The sequence below is a fragment of the Ambystoma mexicanum genome, chromosome 4q, assembly GCF_040938575.1.
Source record: "Ambystoma mexicanum isolate Mex_15411 chromosome 4q, UKY_AmexF1_1, whole genome shotgun sequence".
NCBI classification, from domain to species: Eukaryota; Metazoa; Chordata; class Amphibia; order Caudata; family Ambystomatidae; genus Ambystoma; species Ambystoma mexicanum.
Genome location: NC_090928.1, coordinates 1,264,814,104 through 1,264,832,578, shown reverse-complemented (window position 1 = coordinate 1,264,832,578; position 18,475 = coordinate 1,264,814,104). Strand labels below are relative to the sequence as shown.

The following is an 18,475-nucleotide window of genomic DNA, read 5'->3' as shown; positions in this document are numbered from 1 at the left end:
TGCCGAGGTCCTTCCTGGGAAGGCTAATTTAGCGCTTGGTATGTCGCAGAAACATTCCAGGCCTCATAGTACCAGCTCTGCCGAGGTTCCTTACGTTAAGGCTAAACTTAAGACCCCTGATCCATCGACGGGGACCCCTGCCTCACTTCCTCACGTGCCGCAGTTCCCCTCAGATGATGACAAAATGGCCCCGTTCCCGCCACGACCGCGGCAGCCATCTTGGACGCTACTCCTACAACTATGCCATCGGCCTCAGGTGTAGGACTTGGCTCTGTGGGTGAACCTAGAGTTCCTTGTGCGCATCCTTTTCGGCCCGTCTATGACTGGAATGCTCGGATGCCCCTTCCGCTCAATGTTTCGTTGCCTGTGGGGTCGGCACGTTTGATTTTTGTGGATACTTCGGGAGATGGGCTGGAGTGGCAACCCTCCCCTTTACGTCCCTGGAATTATCCTCCTCATGAGAGGCCTCCTCCGGTACCAAAACAGTCTGCGGAGGGTGCCTTTTTCTGCAAATTTCAGACGCTTATGCGTACCGACCCCATGAGGGAATATTTCAAAGGGCTTTTTAGAGAAATATGTCCACCTGCGCCTCCGACTCCACCCGTTCCTACGGTGGCTCCGCCGGCACCTCCCTTGCCCACGGTGCCTTCCCCGACTCTTCTGCCCTTGCCCCAATTGTCCCCTGTGGACAAGGCAGTGCCGGACACACCTCAACAGGATCCTGACCTGTCGGATGATGCGCAGGGCGATCAGGACAACGAGGACCTGCCCCTTCTATTAGAGCTTTTCATGACCGGGTACTGGACATGATGTGCTTCTTGGATGTTCCGGTGCACGAGGCACCCGCTCCGCAGGAGGGTGTGCTTTCTGGGGCGTTCACCCTGTCTCCTCTGGAGCGTACCGGCCTATTGTTACAGAAGCACGTTCTGGCCGAGGTCCGCAGGGTCTGGGAAAAGCCACACTCTGAACTTTTTGTCAATAAGAAAATTGATGCGCGATACAGGCTGCATTCTTCGGAAGAGGTGGCCCTGTCATCTTGCCCGCCCCCTTCCTCCATGGTGGTGGCTGCGGCCACTTTACAATCCAGGCCTGCAGCATCCTCTTCTACGACGACTACTCAGGTTCTGGGAAAGGTGGACAAGCTCCTTGACTCCCTTGGGAGGAAGATTTTCACCAACTCGGCCTTGCAACTTCAGCAGGCCAATGCCGAACTGGTGTTAGCGGGGGCTAATATGCGCATGTGGAAAGGTCTGTCGGAGTTTGAGGAGTTCATCCCGGTCGAGAGGCTGGAAGACTTTAAAGCGGGATTGTCTGACGCCAGGGTCTTGGCCCAGGATCTCCTGGAGGCTGCGGCTCACCATGTAGACACCTCAGCTCGGGGCCTGATGCTGGGTGTTGATACCTCATGACAGGCGTGGCTGCATGCCACCAAGTTTTCAAAGGAAGTGCAGGACAAGGTGCTGGACCTTCCGTTTGATGGTAAGGAGCTCTTTCATTCTACAACAGATGTAGAGCTGACCAAGATGAAGGATAGCACAGAGACTGCTAAGTCATTGTCAGTCCTGGTAAAGACCCCCTTTAAAACCCAGGGACCGCTTTCGCAGAGTCGGCTCTCTGGTTTTAGAGGCTTCCTTGACCGGAAATCTCGTAGGGTGGATACCCCTTCGGGGAATAAACGCCGGAGGCAACAACGGACTCGTTTTTTCTCCCGCTCCTCAGCCTCTGCCTCAGGTGGCAGCACCACTGAAAAACCTGCAAAATTAGGGTTTTCCGCGCTCGCCCGAGACCCCGGTTGGAGGACGCATTGCGTCTCATTGGGAGGCGTGACAGACCATCACAGAAGACAGATGGGTCTTGTCAGTCGCTCGGGCGGGCTTCCGCTTACCTTTAGACCCTATCCCACCCTTCAACCCTCCTTTCCTGCTGTAGGGCTCGCCCTCCCTGAAAGCCGAGGTTCAGAAACTTCTGGACCTCAGAGCTGTAGAACCCGTTCCTCTCGGGGAGCGAGGGGAGGGCTTCTATTCCTGGCTGTTTACGGTGCCCAAACCCAACCAGGCTGGCCTGCGCACCATCCTAGACCTTTCCCAGTTCAATCTTTCCCTACCCCAAGAGAAATTGAAGATGATCATGCTCAGCCAGATACGGTCTTCCTTGCAGATGGGCGATTGGCTCAGCGTGGTGGATCTACAGGATATGGAATCCACACAGGAGATATTGCTGTTTCTCTTTGGGAAAGGAGCGCTTCCAGTTTCGAGTGCTTCCTTTTGGCCTCAGCTCTGTGCCGTGTGTCTTCACGAAGATGATGTCAGTGATTGCGGCCTATCTTCGTCTGCAGGGTATCCATGTGTATCCGTATTTGGATGACTGGCTCTTACGCAGTCCTTGCCCGTTGAAAGGTGCATGCAATCTTCAGTCTCTCCTTCAGCTCCTGTTCCATCTTGGGCTGTCGGTGAACTGGCAGAAATCGTCCATGACTGTCTCACAGGACTTGATTTTCCTGGGTTTTCGCTGCAACACGATCGACTGCAGGGTGCACCTGACTGGGGACAGAATGGCGGATCTGTTGGCCACGTGTCAGATGTTTGCGCAGTCAGAGAGCATGTCGGCCTGGTGGTTCCAGAGGCTTCTGGGCCTCATGGCCTCGTGCGTATTGGCTCTTCCTCTTGCTCGTCTCAAGATGAGGCGGACTCAGACGGCTCTTCAGAGTTCTTGGCGTCAGGCTGTGGATCCGGATTCCAAGTTGATAACGATTCCGGCTTCCATGAGAGTGGACCTGGAGTGGTGGTCATCTCCCAGCAACCTGTTGGTGGGTGCTGGGTTTCAGGACCCAGCCCCTACGGTGACGATCACGACGGACTCCTACCTTCTGGGGTGGGTTGCGACGTTGGATCATCTTCAGGTCTCGGATCTCTGGTCGCCTCAGGACAAGCTCTTACACATAAATCATCTAGAGCTTCTGCCGATCTTGCTAGCGCTCAGGGCGTTCAGACTAATCGTTGCCAACAAAGTGGTCCGCATACGCACGGACAATGTGGTTTCGATGTATTACATCAACAAATAAGGGGGACCAAGTCTCTCCCTCTCGTGGACCTGTCCAGCCAGATTTGGGATTGTGGCTGGCTGCTTGCAGTGCACATCCCGGCCCAGCTGAATGTCACAGTGGATGCCCTCAGCCGGTGGACAATGGTCAGCTACGAGTGGGAGTTGAAGGCAGAGCTCCTCTCATGGATTTTCCTGCGTTGGGGCACACCGGAAGTGGAACTCTTCGCTACGGCGGTAAACAAGAAGCTTCCTCAGTATGCCTCCAGAGGGGGGCAGGGAGCCTCCTCTCCGGGGGATGCTCTCGAGATTCCATGGAACAACATGAGAGCTTACGCCTTCCCGCCTCTGCCTCTAGTTCACCGAGCAATTTGCAAGTTGAAGAACTCGGGGAACTGTTCCCTTCTGCTCATAGCTCGGTGGTGGCCGGCCAGGTTTTGCAAGTACCTATCCTGGAAAGTGTCCTTTTTGGTCACCGTTACGTCAGCAAGGCGGGTGAGTGAGCTCCAGGCCTTGTCGGTGGAGCACCCCTTTCTGATCTTTCACAAGGATAAAGTAGTCCTTCGGACAAATCCTGCTTTCCTGCCGAAGATGGTATCTGAGTTCCACCTGAATCAGTCGATCTCCCTACCTTTTTTTTTTTTCCGAACCCTACCTCAGAGGTTCTTTATCGTCTCGATGTCAGAAGGGCTCTTAAGTTCTATCTGGACAGAAAATCCGAGCTTAGGAGTTCTTCTCAACTGTTTGTGACCTTTGGTAACCCTCAGGGTAAGCAGGCATCTAAGGCGACTATTTCCCGGTGGATCGCCGCCTGCATTACGGAGTCTTTCACCGTCCAAGGGCTGAAGCCTCCTAAGGGTACTCATGCACACCTAGTGGCAGAAATATGTCCCCTGGGAGTCCATCGCTAGGGCAGCTACTTGGGCCTCCCCGTCTGCTTTTTGTAAGCATTATTGTCTTGACATGAGCTCAAGAGCTGATGCTCAGTTTGGTCAAGCTGTGCTGAAGAACCTTTTTCAGTAAGGGGTATTTCCATCCACCCGTAGTTCCTTTAAGGAGTGCTTGTGAATCTCCCATAAGTATGGAGGAAAGGGGACGGGACGTAGGAGTATAACCAGGTTACTCACCATAGTGACCACCTTACTCCTAGTCCATAGTCCCCTTTCCTCCATACACCCGCCCGCCGTCCCCTCTAATAAGGTTCCTCTGTTATTGCTAATAGGTTTCTGACCTGGCGATAGAAAAAGAGTGATGGGCGATGCGCGGGGCGGAGCCAAGGTGGGCGGGGTTACGGCTGCGTGCCGGGGCCCGCGCAAGAAAGAGAGGAAGGACACATTTTTGAATGCTTTTTACAAAGTGCTCCGGTCCCGTCCCACAGGACGGAGAGATGTCCCATAAGTATGGAGGAAAGGGGACTATGGACTAGGAGTAAGGTGGTCACTAAGGTTAGTAACCTGGTTAATCATTATTACAATAATTGGAATTATATATTTTTAAAGCACAATTACAATAATTGGAATTATATATTTTTAAAGCACAAATCTCAGTAGTTATGGAGCGCTATACAACTCATAGAGCAAAAGATTGGTAGCAAAAATGTAACATTAGTAATAATTATCACAGCACAATATGTGGATGGCGGTGTGCACGTGATAGCCAGAATAAAGGTTACCCCAAGGTGTTGTTGTAAGAGCCTGGTCTTCAGTTCTTGCCTAAACTGAAAGAACCTTTGAGAAGTCCGGATTGCCACCGGGATGAAGTTCCAGAGGACTGGAGCGCAGTATGAGAATGATTGTTTCCTCATTTTCTCCTAGGTTTGGCACGTTTACTTGCACTGTGTAATATAACGCTGGTCATGATGGGTTTCAATTTTTAATAAGCCTATCACCAATAGGTCTGTGAGAAACAAACACAGCATTAATTTCTTTCTATTAAATCTGACGCTCAGTTCCTAGCAGACATTACAGAGAAGCTCAGTCACAGCAATGGATGTGTACTCCAGTTGGATGAAGTGTGTAAATAACTTATCTTTCTCACTTATCTTCCTCACCAGACATGTTGTGAAATATGTTAATTTAGATAGCATACAACGTTACATCGATAGGATGTTTATCCAAATGTTTATCCAAATGTACACCTCCAGCTTTCCAGTAGAGAGAATTATCCATCCCAAGCAATATGTCAAACACAGATGAGAGCACAGAAGTGTAGAATATGAATAACCTGCTTTTGTTCACAGGTGTTTGTGTAGCGGCCATCCTGCTTTTCTTTATGATTTGCTTGTGCTGTCTTTGGTTTCTGTTCCATTGGTTCTCCTTTCTGTTTTGCAGTTCTTTTGAAGGTTGTCTTTGCAGCTGCGCTGGCGCCCCACACACAGGTTGTTACCATCTCAGCAGTGAGTTGTGAGTGAGGCCATCTCATCTTTTTATGTTTTCGTTACGTTCCTTTTGTTTTGTTTGATTATAAATATTAAGTTAACCTTTTTATGTTATGTTTTTATATTTAAGTTATTTTACCTTTCAGTTCTTCCACACCAAGCACCTTTAGAAATTAGTCTGGCACATTGTTTTTGCATTAGACTGCATTACAGTGTCAAACCATGCTGACGCTTTCTGTATCATACAGCACAACATGGAACGGCCAGAACTCTGCCCAAGAGGGACACGTCAAACAGGTCAGAGTTCAAGGAGCCCCCATAGGGAGCAGTTCTGGCAGCTTGGTAGGGTCCACTGAGATTTCAGCAGTTGTTTTGGAGCATGCCCAGTTTTCTCCAACTCAAATAGTCAAAATTACACTTCCCCATGCTACTCATACAGCAATGGGCATCTGTATCTTTTTGACTTTATTTGTTAGGGCTTTTGAAATTTTTGTAATTTCTTGAATGTGGCGAAATTTGTTTAAATTAAAAAATACAAAAGTATGTCACAAAATTCAGGAAAACAATTGGTAAATTTATAAATGAATCATAACTTGTAGAAAATCTGAAATATTGAAATATATTTAAAATAATGTTTGGGAAACATTTAAATTATTTAAATTGTATTTAAATTGTATATAAAACATAATTTGGAAAAGTCAAATAAAGTTCTAGTAAAAACTTGCTAAATTTACAAAAAGATTTTCTAATATGCAAAAAAGTAACCAGTTCATATTTTGTACATTGTAAGGTACTTTTTAACTATTTTAAAAATATTCACTTTTTATAATAAAATAGTTGACATGAAATTCAATAAAAGCTTAATAAAAGTACTTAATATTAATTATAATGTATGATCAGAACAATTAAACATACTGGGGGAAATTATAGAACAAAGGTTAATTACATCCTTTGCACCACCAGCTTTAGCATGTATGTGCTGTTGGGTCCCCTGCATGCAACATTTACAAAAAAAAAAAAGTTTAAAAGTAAAACTAGGTGAAATCACGTTTAATCTTCACTTTTACTCTCTATTATGTCAAAAAGTCTAATGCTGCCTGCAAATTATTCTTTGCGGTGGTATTTACAATTGATAACTATGGAATCCGCCTGGTTTTATCAGGTGCTAAAACAGAGGATGTTATAGGAATCCATTGGGTTAAAGCATGCATGAGAATTGAATGCAGGGGTTAAATCATATGGAGTTTAAAGTTGGCAAAGGAATTCACGGCAGACATATTAATTCTGTCTTATGCTCCTTCTACACCTTCAAATGACACTGAAATGTCATTGTGGTTAAAAGTAAGGCGTGAATCATTAATGCCTTGCTTTTACATCTTATGTTTCCAATTCACAGCTTGTCAAATTACCCCCAAACTGTACTTTTATTAAGAAAGATTAAAAAAAATCCTAACTGGGATTGCACCACCTTTTGGTTTTGATGTTTTTCGATTAAAATAATATAAGAGCTTCAAAAATTAATAAACATTATATAATACAGTTAATCGTTCCACAGATTATGTTTGTTATTTTAACAAGCTTGTTCTTCAATTTTGCTCTTTTTTTTCTAAACACATTATAGTTTTATTTATTACAAATATTTAAAACATTTCTGTGCATTCTTTAGCAATACATTGACATGTTGGCTATTTTTACAATGTATGCTTTACAATTTGAATGAGCCAGCACTTGAATTTAGTATCACCTTTGTCATTAAAAAGGGTTTACATTTTTTTAAACTAGTTTAAGCGTATACTAACCATTTAAAAAATACAGATCCAGTTTTTTGCAGTGAAGGAATTTGAAAATATATTCATAATTTCACATTTTGATGAATTAAAAGATGTGAAATATGTCCAATATCACAGGCATAATTTAATTTTCCATGCCTCTAGTATTACTACAAACCCAGACGGGTCTCTGGCAAAGTGGCTGGCTCGAGCTACACGAGAGTTTCAAGCCACTGCCCCCCGAAAACACCAGCTGCACCCTCAAGTAAAAACACATTGGAAAAACATCAAATCTTGCATTGTCAATGTGAGCTGTGTTTGCCTGATTTCCTATTGTAACATCCTGGTATAGAGCCTCTCTCCTGTGTGTGTGGCAATCTTTGCCCTCGCTCTGCTCAGGAGAACCCTACCAGTGAACAGTCATGCAGGACCTTACAGACGCCTTTCAACATTTCTTATTGTAATTGGCAGCACATTTAAATATGAAGCATTTTCGTTTTGGACTCAATTGTGAGTCAGAATCACTGCTGTGTCGGAAGAGATCATTGTCTGTGGCAAACCCTCAGAGTGTGAATGTGTGAAAGCTAGAGATAAGAACTAGGTGAGTGTATTCTTTACCTGTACCAGGGCTCAAATTGTGGGTACACGCGGGTGAACAGAGTCTCCCCACATTTTTTCAGAGGGCACTTTGATATGCTAACTTGTGGAGATGCCACATTCAATTGGTATGTTAATGAGTCCCCCTGACTTGACCCCTGATGTGTACCACCGCAACCCTCCGAAATCTCCAATCTGGCATCAATCCCAACCCCCTCTCACTGGCAGTGTATCTTGCAAGACAGAATTCCACCCCCTTTGAAACTAATGTTTTTTTCATGTATGTTTGACGTTTATAAAAAATGGTTTGCTTTTCGTTGAAACATATTCTCACATCCTGCATAATATCAATCTGCATGCAGTGACACCATTGACAACAAGCAGTTGACATAGTCACATCGTTTTTATTTTGTGTTACTCTTATGTCTTTAAGTCTTAAAAGTACAGTTGCAAACCCCAAAGGAGGTTTGTTAAGCAGACATTACTTTCATTCTGGTTCCACTAGACTTCCAATCAGGAGTTGGAAAATAAAGCTAAAATGATGCTCTTTTGCTCTTTTTGCTTAACATAAGGATTGTTATGTTTACATTGTTGATTTATAATGTGGTTTGTTATTTTCCATTAATTTTATTGAATCATTGAATCACTTGTGCTTTAATAATACCCATGTACAAACATTGTTCATAGGTGAAGCTGCCTGTTATTTCTCTGGCACTCAGAGTATTGTAATAACTTAAGGATATGGTTGAGCTAGGAGCTTACTGCAGGAGGGCGTCCCCATCAATATTCTAAGCAGGCATATACCCCAGTGCCTTAATGCAGATAATATCATTTGTATTATGCCCAGCACCATTATTCTTATGGGCAACATTGCCTTGATCTCTAGATTTTGGATATCAATCCATTAAAAGAGTTGATGTCTATGTAAATAAAAAGTCATAATAACAAATCAATATACATCTATATTATTTAGTTTCATTTTCACTACATTTTGTGGAGTACTGGACACCAATGTTTTTACTTCCCATTTACACATCCTCTGCTGATGGCATTTTAACGCCAAGTAATGTATCCCAGAAATGCGTGTTTGCAGGCATGGTTACTTTACCTTGTCTCTGTGTATGAAAAGACATCTACATTCATAGTCATTCCTCTGGGGAGGTCCATTTAATATGTTGCTAATCTCATATGGCAAATTACGTGATGTTAGTGTATTCAGTGTCTATACTAATGGTTGCAACCATGGGCTTTCCAGATGTTTTGAATTATAACTCCAATCAGACCTGGTCAGCGTGGCCACTGGTGAGTGATCATGGGAGTTTTAGTCCAACATATCCAGGAAGAAGTATTTTGAGGAACAGAATTTACATCACAACCTCTCATACAAGTTTATTGTTTATGTCTACATGAGTTGGTGTGGCATAAAGCCCAAACTTCATATATATATACTGATACTATCATGAGCATGAATTGTGAATGTCATTACATCTGACCAACAAACTTAATTTAAGAATTGACCAATACTAATGAAATACTAAAATAATAGAACAACATAATCAAAAAACATAATTTACAGAATACATGGCATAAAAAGAACACAAAATCCTACAGGACATTGCCGAAGATTTAGAAAAATACAAGACAGAACTGCAGGAAAAGAAAAAGTGCACATTCCACTGTTACCCATGATTATCCATGATTATAAAACAATGATGTATTCCCCTGGATGAATAGTTCTAGAAAAAAAGACTATCGAACACCCAATCAAGGAAGTTCATCTGATCTTTCTAGTACAAATTCCAATAAAACTGAGACTGTACACTCATGATATGAACATCACCACCTCCCAAAAGCAGAAAGAGATTCAGAACAGTTGCTACCACAAAATCATAAATGATAAGTGGATCTAGATGTTTAGACACAATGCAGAAATAACCAGATAAATGGCGAAGAAAGAAGTTGCAATACCTGTCGCATCTCGCCACTGTCCTAGTGCCGGCTAGCAAGGTTCTTTCCCCGGTTGTGCCTTGGGTTCAGCCATGTACTACATCTGGGCCGCTGCAAAGGAGCAATGCCGTTCTGAGGCAGACCGCAAGCATAGACACCACCATGTTTTGAGCTACGCTCTTGCACTAGGATCATTACAGCATTGTTACCTTTCTCCATGCCAACCAAATGTGAGACAGAGGCTTCCTAAACAACATCAATGAAGTACAAAGATGGGGCAAGAACACAGTGTATGCTCTTTTTTTAGGTATGCTCTTCTTGCTCATAATCTTTGCTTGTAAGCTCCCCATCTGTTTCTTTCCACCGCTCCCATCATGGCCCTTTACCTTGCAGATCTCTAGCCTCTCTGCCCAATTTGGCCCCTCCTGTTGCCTGCTATATGCTCTGTTGTCCCAATCCTGTCTCGTCTTTCCATCTGTGCTCAGCCTGCTTACTCCACTGTCATATTGTGGTTCTGCCCTGAGTCACTGTTTGGATCCCATCGTCATTTTTCCCTGCTAATTTCCATATTGGTCCTGGATAACTCACATTTCACCATTGCTACTATCGCCCCTATTAAATCTAATTACCATCCTCTTATGGCGGTCTTGGAATACCACTCCTATTCCAATTACATTTTGAGTCAGTACCCGATTATTTTGGGACAGATTTTGAATATGGGCACGCTTATGGGCGCATGCCACTGTACCAAGCAATCCAATAGTATTGCTGAGGTGCTGGGAGGTGTTTTTAGTTTTGCTAACACTTACAAATGTTCTTCCATTTAATTGATGTTAAAAATCTATTTGACTAAAGTTATTGCCACAGCAAAATATGGTATGGGACTCAGGGGGTTTTGCTCCCTTAGCCCATTTACAGTTATATGAGAACAAGTTCCTCAAGCAGCTGTTAGGGTTACCAATGACCTCGACAAACTTTGCAGTTCACCAAGAGATGGGCTTAGCTTTCTTGGAGGATGAGTTTGTACTCATGCCGGTGTATCTTTGGTTACGTATATGGTGTAATGATAATGCAATCTTAGCACAATCAATTTGAAGTTGTCTTATCCTGTCTGAGACAGATATTACAGGTATTCCTAGGATTAGAGTTTTGTTTGTAAACAAAGCGTCCATTAATAGAAGTGATGCAGGAAGCTATGACTATGCAAAGGCAATACTTGGATGGAACCTGCTAAATCTGCTAACCGACCCCACATTATCATTATCTCTAATTAATTCCAGAATATTTGGGTTTCTCTAAACACTCTACTGAACACTGCCTTATAACTAGAGCCCAGTTCAACACACCTCCTCTGAGGGCGGTATCTGTGAAGTGGACTGTGCCTAGATTGGAGAATGTGAAGTGTGAACTATGTAATGGGAGACCGGAAGATCTTTTGCATTTTCTGATCAGCACATGATACCATCAGCAGACGTATACTTGTTCCTTTGATGCGTAATTTTAATTTTAGGCAATGCCACACCACTGTGTATTTTATCTTGATTGTAGAATCAGCTTTAGTTCTTGGATCTTGAATTCCTTTCTGAGGGTCGCTTTAGCTATTATAAATAGGAGGCTACAAATTGAGTAATATTGCACGGATGCACTATATGCTTTAAGTGATCATCTTATCTTCAAACAGTATGGAATGTATCTTTTTTAAGTTTTTAGATTTCAGTGTCTAAACCGCAATGTATTGTCCAATTATCAAATGTTTTTTCCATTTTATACAGTGTGCCATTGCATACTACCATTTTAATTGTGCATTTATACACATGCTAGTGCAAACTCCTGTGTACACTGGCCAAAGTTGTGTTGAGTGGAGGTTTCCCATCATTGCTTCTGTTAAATTTCCATTGAGCGGCTTAATGAAATTAATTTCTGTTTATATGTTTTTTTAAATGTATATATTTTCTTAGTGTATGCAACTTGAAGTATGCTGTGAAGGTGGTATGCCTGTGTTGGGCCTTTTTTGCAGCTAATTGTATGTTATCATTGTTGAAATACACATTTCACCTGGAAGATGAACTTGAAGTGTTATTATTGTATGCGTAAGGCAACAGCTCCCTCTATCGATGGTAACAGGTGAAGCGGGCGAAACGGCTTCAGACAAACAGACGTTTGGCCTTTTAGTATATAGTATGATTACTATTTTTGTAATATTAATTGTAACATTCATGATTGTTTATGAAGTATGTGTACACAATTGTATGGTAATATTTACAGAAATAAATGTGTGCCTGACTGACTATCGTCACTGTCTTCAATCCTCCACCCACGTCCAGTGCCTTATAACTGTCCTAGCACAACCTTAACTATGGGCGGTGAGAGTACATGCGTAGGAAGACTGCTCCTAACAGGCTAGCTGTTAACCCACTGGTTAAGTCGGGGAGGACTCTACACACTGCTCTTCTGTTGAGCAGTTGTTCCTAAAAGCCCATGTCAATACCCTAATGATACCTTGCATTTCATTGTGAAAGCAGATGCCGCCGAACAAGCTATTGGTTTTGTGTATTTACAGAAGGATCCAGAAAAAAAGAACATCCAGTAGCATGCTAGTCTTGAAAACTCAAACCATGTGAGCAAAATGATGCCGTTATCGAAAAATAACTTCTCTCCGTTAAAGGAGCTTTCCAAGAATGGAGCCATCACCTCAACGTGTGTACCATCCACTAACATCTTCAGTTCCTTTGCGCTTTGAAACGCCAGAAATACTATTTTTGTTATGCCATTCAGTTTTCTCATCACTTACATTCCTGGCTTTTAAAATCAGAAGGCTGATGCTACATCTGAAACAGTGATGAACCAAACCCCATAATCCAGCGATTACTGCTGTCTAAACATTTTCTGTCTTTCAACAACTGCAGATGGGTGTATGTCGCATCAGGTGATATTACAGTAGCAATCCTGTCCAGTTTTTATGATGCTCGTACCACTGGTCATAGAAGAATCTAAGTCACTACTGAGTAAATAAAAAGACAGTTCTGGTGCCTTAACGTTGTGTCTCAAGTCAAGAAGTGTATTTGTACATGTTCCATGGGTGCTTATTAAAAAAACAAACAAAACCAGTCAGATTGCTCGCCAACTTGAAGTTCCACCGTATCATTGGAATACCGTTTGCATAAATGTTAGTGTAGATATACTGCCATCCAGTGGTTATATTTGGATCATGGCAATACTGTACTGTTAAAGCAATGTGGCTCATTTGCTACCTCTCCTCGTCTTGTCCACAGCAAGCATAATAGCAACATTTTTCCAGGAAATCTATTGCCTGCATGGACTCGTGACAAACAGTGCCGAACACAAAACAATACAGATATTTGACCCCTATTTATCAACAATGGCATACGGCCCTTAGCTCATGTTACCATGCACAGGGAAATGGACTGATGGAATGTACCAATCAGACCTTGGAGCAATACCTTTGCTGATAACTCAACTCTCTACATTTAGATTGGAGAGACAGTGGAGGTAGCTTACAACAACATGGCCCATTCAGCAACTATGTTCAGTCCATTTTACTGCACTTACTAGTTCCATCCTAATCTACTACACATGTCCATGGTCCCTCCCAGTGTAGCCTCTACAGCAGACATTCATGTCCACAGTTTACAGAAAGTACAACGGATCGCTTGGGAGATTCTTGTCCCAAATAATAAATTCCACAAGAAATATGCCAACAAGAAGAGATCCGAGGAACTACAATATCAGATTGACAACAATGTATTACTTTACTCCAAGAACCTACTGTAACAAACCTTGCCTAGAACATTCACTGCCCACTTTCTAAGACCTTTTTGCATTACCCATCGGATATCTCTGGTTGATTGCTCGTTACTGTTATCACCAACATGGTGTGTACACCCCGTCTTCTGTGTATCTCTGCGGAAACCCTTTAATCCTGACCCTTATAAGAGGGCAAGACTCAAACCAGCTACAGTCTTGGTTTCTGGTGAACCAGAATAGGAATTACAAAACATATGTGACTCTTATTTCCATCAAATACGGATATACTTCCTAATCAACTGGAAAGGGTATGCTGCATGTGCTAAGACATGGGAACTTGCTTCATATGTCCATGCTCCTCGTCTGATCCACAGATTATTTTCTGCTCCACTTGGAAGCCTTATGCCCTTGCTGGTCTTCAAGGGGGCAGTGCATTAACGTCTTGCCACTCACCTGGCACAGACTGGCAAGGATCTTGCGGACACTGTATTTTCTTCTTGGACTGGAGATTGTAGCCCCTGTGGCGCATAGGGATCATCCCCGGCAGAGAGCCAAAACGCCATCAAGTAACTACTTGTGTTCCCCATGTTTCATACGCATAGGAGTCACCATGTTTCTTGCTTCACTGATGCACACAGCATGCTGGTTTGTTTTCCTGCATGCACATTAATACATGACAACACCTGAAGCGAAGCAGAGCCTTGATTCCAACCCCAATTGAGCGCAAAGATAGGACAAGAATGCAGTTGAGTTCACCTTATACACTTTGTACTCTGTTGTCACGTCCATTTCATCTTGTTCCAGACATTTGTATGTGAGCCCCCTTCCTGTTATTTTCCTTGTTCTCTTCTAGTTCTCTATCCCTGTTGATCTCTGAGCCTCTCAGCGCCATTCTGGCCCTTCCAGTTGCTTGACTCTGCCTGTGCTTTGTTCTCATCCTGCCTCATCTTTCCATCTGTGCTTAGCCTGCTTCTCCACAACTGCTGCCATGTTTGGGTCTGCCCTATGTCAGTGCCTGAATCCCATTGTCATTTTCAACCTGTCATTTCTGCTTGCTAATTTCTGTCTTAGTCCTGCAGTTCAAATTTTTCACTGCTGTTACCAGCATTCCAGTCATCATTACATCACAAAAAAAGTCAATGTGCCTTGACATTGTCCTTGCACCACGATATTTGTGGGTGGTAAAAGTACGTGCTGTAGGGAGATTTCTCCTACCGCATTTGTTGTTCACTAACCAGTCGGGTCGAGGTAGATTGTTTACATCGCTGATCTGTTGACTGGTCACTCCCAAAAGCCGACATGGATACCACGCACCGGAACAAGGCCAAGCAAACAGGAAACTGCTTTACAATAACAGAGTAAAAGCACGTTTTCAAACGTAAAAGAAAATACTACTCCATTTATCCAGTAAAATTGCAAACTACAGTACAATTTGAATATTGACTAATGGCTTAAACTTAGTCCCTACCTATTCCTCCAGCTTATTTGAAAAAACATAGATCTGCTTAAGTATATTTAGAAATTAAGATTCAATGCATTTTTTACAAATTAGCAATCTGATTTTGATACAAATGAGTAGGGAGATGTTGTTGAATTTAAACCTAGAATTATTTCATGCCAGTTGTAAATAAACCATCCATTGAATATTTCCTTCAATTAGTTGTCTCAAGAATTGAGAAATTAAATGGAAAGCTACCTCGGAACAATCCAAGCAACATCACATTGGTATATTTGCCACCCTCTACAATGAAGCAGAATGGGAAGGACAACTAAATGCTAACATTACCTGCATGAATGTAGATACAGATTCTTTACTACAATTACTTAAACCAATATCTGCCAACTTGCAACATTAAGAAGCACGCAAATGTTCAATTCCAAGACCGAAAGTCAGCTACCATTCTAAATCCCTTTGCTCCTTTCCACATTGTACCAGAGGTTCATATGCATCCAATATTGGCACCAGAAAGACCAATTGTAGCAGCAACTAATAATATATTGCACCCTCTTGTAATGTATATATTTTTTAGAACAATGTAGTCAGAAAACCTCAACATACATCACAGATATCCACCATTTTTATAACGGCTGTTATCACCGATTGAGCACAGTAGGCATTTTATTTGCAGTTGTTGTAAAGAGTTTATATACATTAATTACACACAATTTAGGTGTTGATGCAATAGTGGTTATTGGTAAAGGAAGGTAACATGGAGCTCAGAAGAGACTCTTTATTACTCTTTTAGAGCTCATTATACAGAATAACTACTTTCCATATCTCCATTAGTCAGGTTTGTAAACCTCAATGGACACCTGTGGTGTACTCTTAAGCCAACACTTCGGTGTATATGTTTCAACATGAACATGTCCTTACACACAGCATTGGAAAAAAAAACATATATGATTTTGGAGTTGTTTGTTAAATCGACAATGTTTCCAGTATATGACCATAGTCGGAAAATGCTGTGAAATATTTCCTTGCATGCAGCACTTTATTAAAATGGATGACCATATACAATTTACAGTTACTATCGGATCACCTAATATAATAACTTGCAATTTATATTGCGCTTTTTATCCAAAGCACTTTACATTTTTCATATACAATGATTACCTAATCGAAATTGTCACTCATTTTATCACCGTCGGAAGGAAGAAAGGGTGAGTCGACCTTTGTGGGGTTGTACCTGCCTATGAGCTACAGATCACACAAAGATCGAAGCAGCAAGCACTGAACTCGCCATCTCTCTTACCTGCCATACATTGATGTGCCCATAAACATTTTTTTCAAATCACTTGAGTGCAGACATTGGCAGGACACCTACACACAGAAATAGTCAGTTCAGCACAGAATTTTAAAGCAACCCTCTGGCCATAAATAGTCCCCTACACCTTTTACACTTTCCCCCTCTAACTATATGAAAAGGTTTTCCTTTAAGCCATTGGAAATGATGCAGGCACCATCCAACCCTTTGCATTGATACAACAAAAGTTGCAAGAATGTGGATTCCCTATTACTGAAACCGAATGATCACATTGAAAGGCACCTAGGAAAACTATACAAGACTTTCTCATACAAAATGAGATGCATCTTTTTACCTGATTACTTTGTTTTCATTGTATTGAAAATAAACTGGGCCCGTGCAATCATTCAAGGTACATTGAATTTCTTGGATCGAAGGGAGAGAATAATGAATACATATGAAGCATAACTGTGCGAAAGTACACCTGCCTGGCTGGGCCTGCACCTGTAAACCCCTTCCAGCCCCTAGCTTGTGGACCTCCCTTCCTTTGCACTCTCTGCTCTCCCCTGGCTTCTGTCCACCTAGCCTCCCCTGGAACCCGCTTTTTCTCACGGCCCCTTCCGCCCTGACCGGCACTCCCTCCCACACCCTCTCCCCTGCACTTCTCTTACTGCACTTGCACATTCCATGTCACAAGGCCCAGTAGGATCGTTTTGTTTTGTTCCCCATTTTCACCCACCCTCTTGTCGCACCTCGAAACACATTGTGTATAGGCGCATTATAAATACCCAATAAATAAAAAAGCACATTAACCCAATGGCTATCATTACTGCATGCTTATTGATTTCTGACAGACTGCGTTTAAAGGTACCGAGTTCTCAGTCTGCCTCAGCCCCCAGGTTGTTTTCTGGTGAGAGGAGCTGCACTACGTGGACAAGTCCTGCCTTTGTTTCTGTGTTTCTTTATTTAAATACATTTCTGGCACGGAGCGCGGCGCGGAGTTCAGGCACCGAGCTCTCAGTCCGCCACAACTCGCCTCCTCGCTTTTTCCGAAAGTTTATTTGGGCATAATGACTTTGACTGCTGATGGCCCCCAGACCCGACGAAAAACGCTCCAGCATCGATGCATGCTGAACCCGTGGACTGCCATGAAAGCAGGGGCGGGCGGGTGTGAAAAGGTAAGCAAGTGGGCCTCCTCCCTTACCGTTATCGTCAAAACAACCGCCGTGTCATTCGTATCGAAACTGTAATTGCCGCTACTCATTCACTCCAACAAACTCAGCTACCTCACGACTGCCTGGCCGTGCAAAACTGTATACCTGTAAATACAGGAATTGACGTTGATCAGCCCACTCAGCCCACCCAGCTTCCCAAGTCGATCCAGCAATCTCGTAGCGAAGTGAGTGGAAATTCTAAAGCACCCGTTCCAATTCCAAAGGAAAAAGTGCTTACCTTGTTATCACTACGCGACTTGGACGTAATGCCGGCTCCATCCATTCCAGCAACCTATTTGTCACAATTGGGAACCTACAAAGTCCCTTTAATAAAGCCCTTCCTACTCCGACTTCAACGTGTCTTCCCGCATCTCCTGTAGTTTCACCTGAGACAGGGGCCTCTAATGCGAACTTACAGGGTGCGACAGTAAATGATTGTGCAAACAACAAGGAAATGTCATCAGACTTCATTGAGTCTAATGCAGTAAAAAATGACACGCAACCACGTGTCTCAGATATAAACAATAGCAATCCTAGAGACAGAACTGTAAAAAAGGCTGCGGTGACGTCAACTGGTGAGAGTGGGGAGCTGGTAAATAACAACCAGTCAAAGGAAAATGGTAACCACAGTTCACATGCATGTCAAGTCCCTGAAGCGACAGGAAAGTGCATTATGACAACTATAGGCACGGATTTAGTCAATGCCAAAGCCTCTGCCTCAACTCCAAGATCACCTCAACCAGTACCTAAAATGGATACTGTGGACTTGAGCTCTATTGCAGGAGTGCGTTGCTTACAGCGAATTGTTGAGTTAAAATTAAAACTAAACCACTCAACATTCAAGGAGCCAGACATTTCGTCAATAAATGCAAGTACCCTGTGTTCTAAAATTAAAAGTATTTTTATGGAGGACCGAGAAAACAACAAACCACAAAATGTTTCTCCACTAGACACACAGTACAATATTGAAAGCTTGCAAGCTTCATCGAACGGAAATTAGTCATCTGCCCCAAACGAACCACA

General features: G+C 43.0%; 1 protein-coding gene across 3 annotated transcripts in view; it reads left to right on the top strand.

Moving 5' to 3' along the window:
• The window catches only part of TTBK1 (tau tubulin kinase 1), a 1,457,642-nt gene that overhangs the window by 462,160 nt on the left and 977,007 nt on the right, over positions 1-18,475 (top strand). Inside the window, exon 1 of one of the 3 annotated variants that reach the window (XM_069608876.1) lies at positions 5,375-5,441. The exons of the other annotated variants lie outside the window; for them this stretch is intronic. The gene's annotated coding sequence lies outside the window, so the exon portion shown is untranslated. Of the gene's footprint in view, positions 1-5,374; positions 5,442-18,475 lie in introns of those variants that run through there. 3 annotated transcript variants of the gene reach the window in all.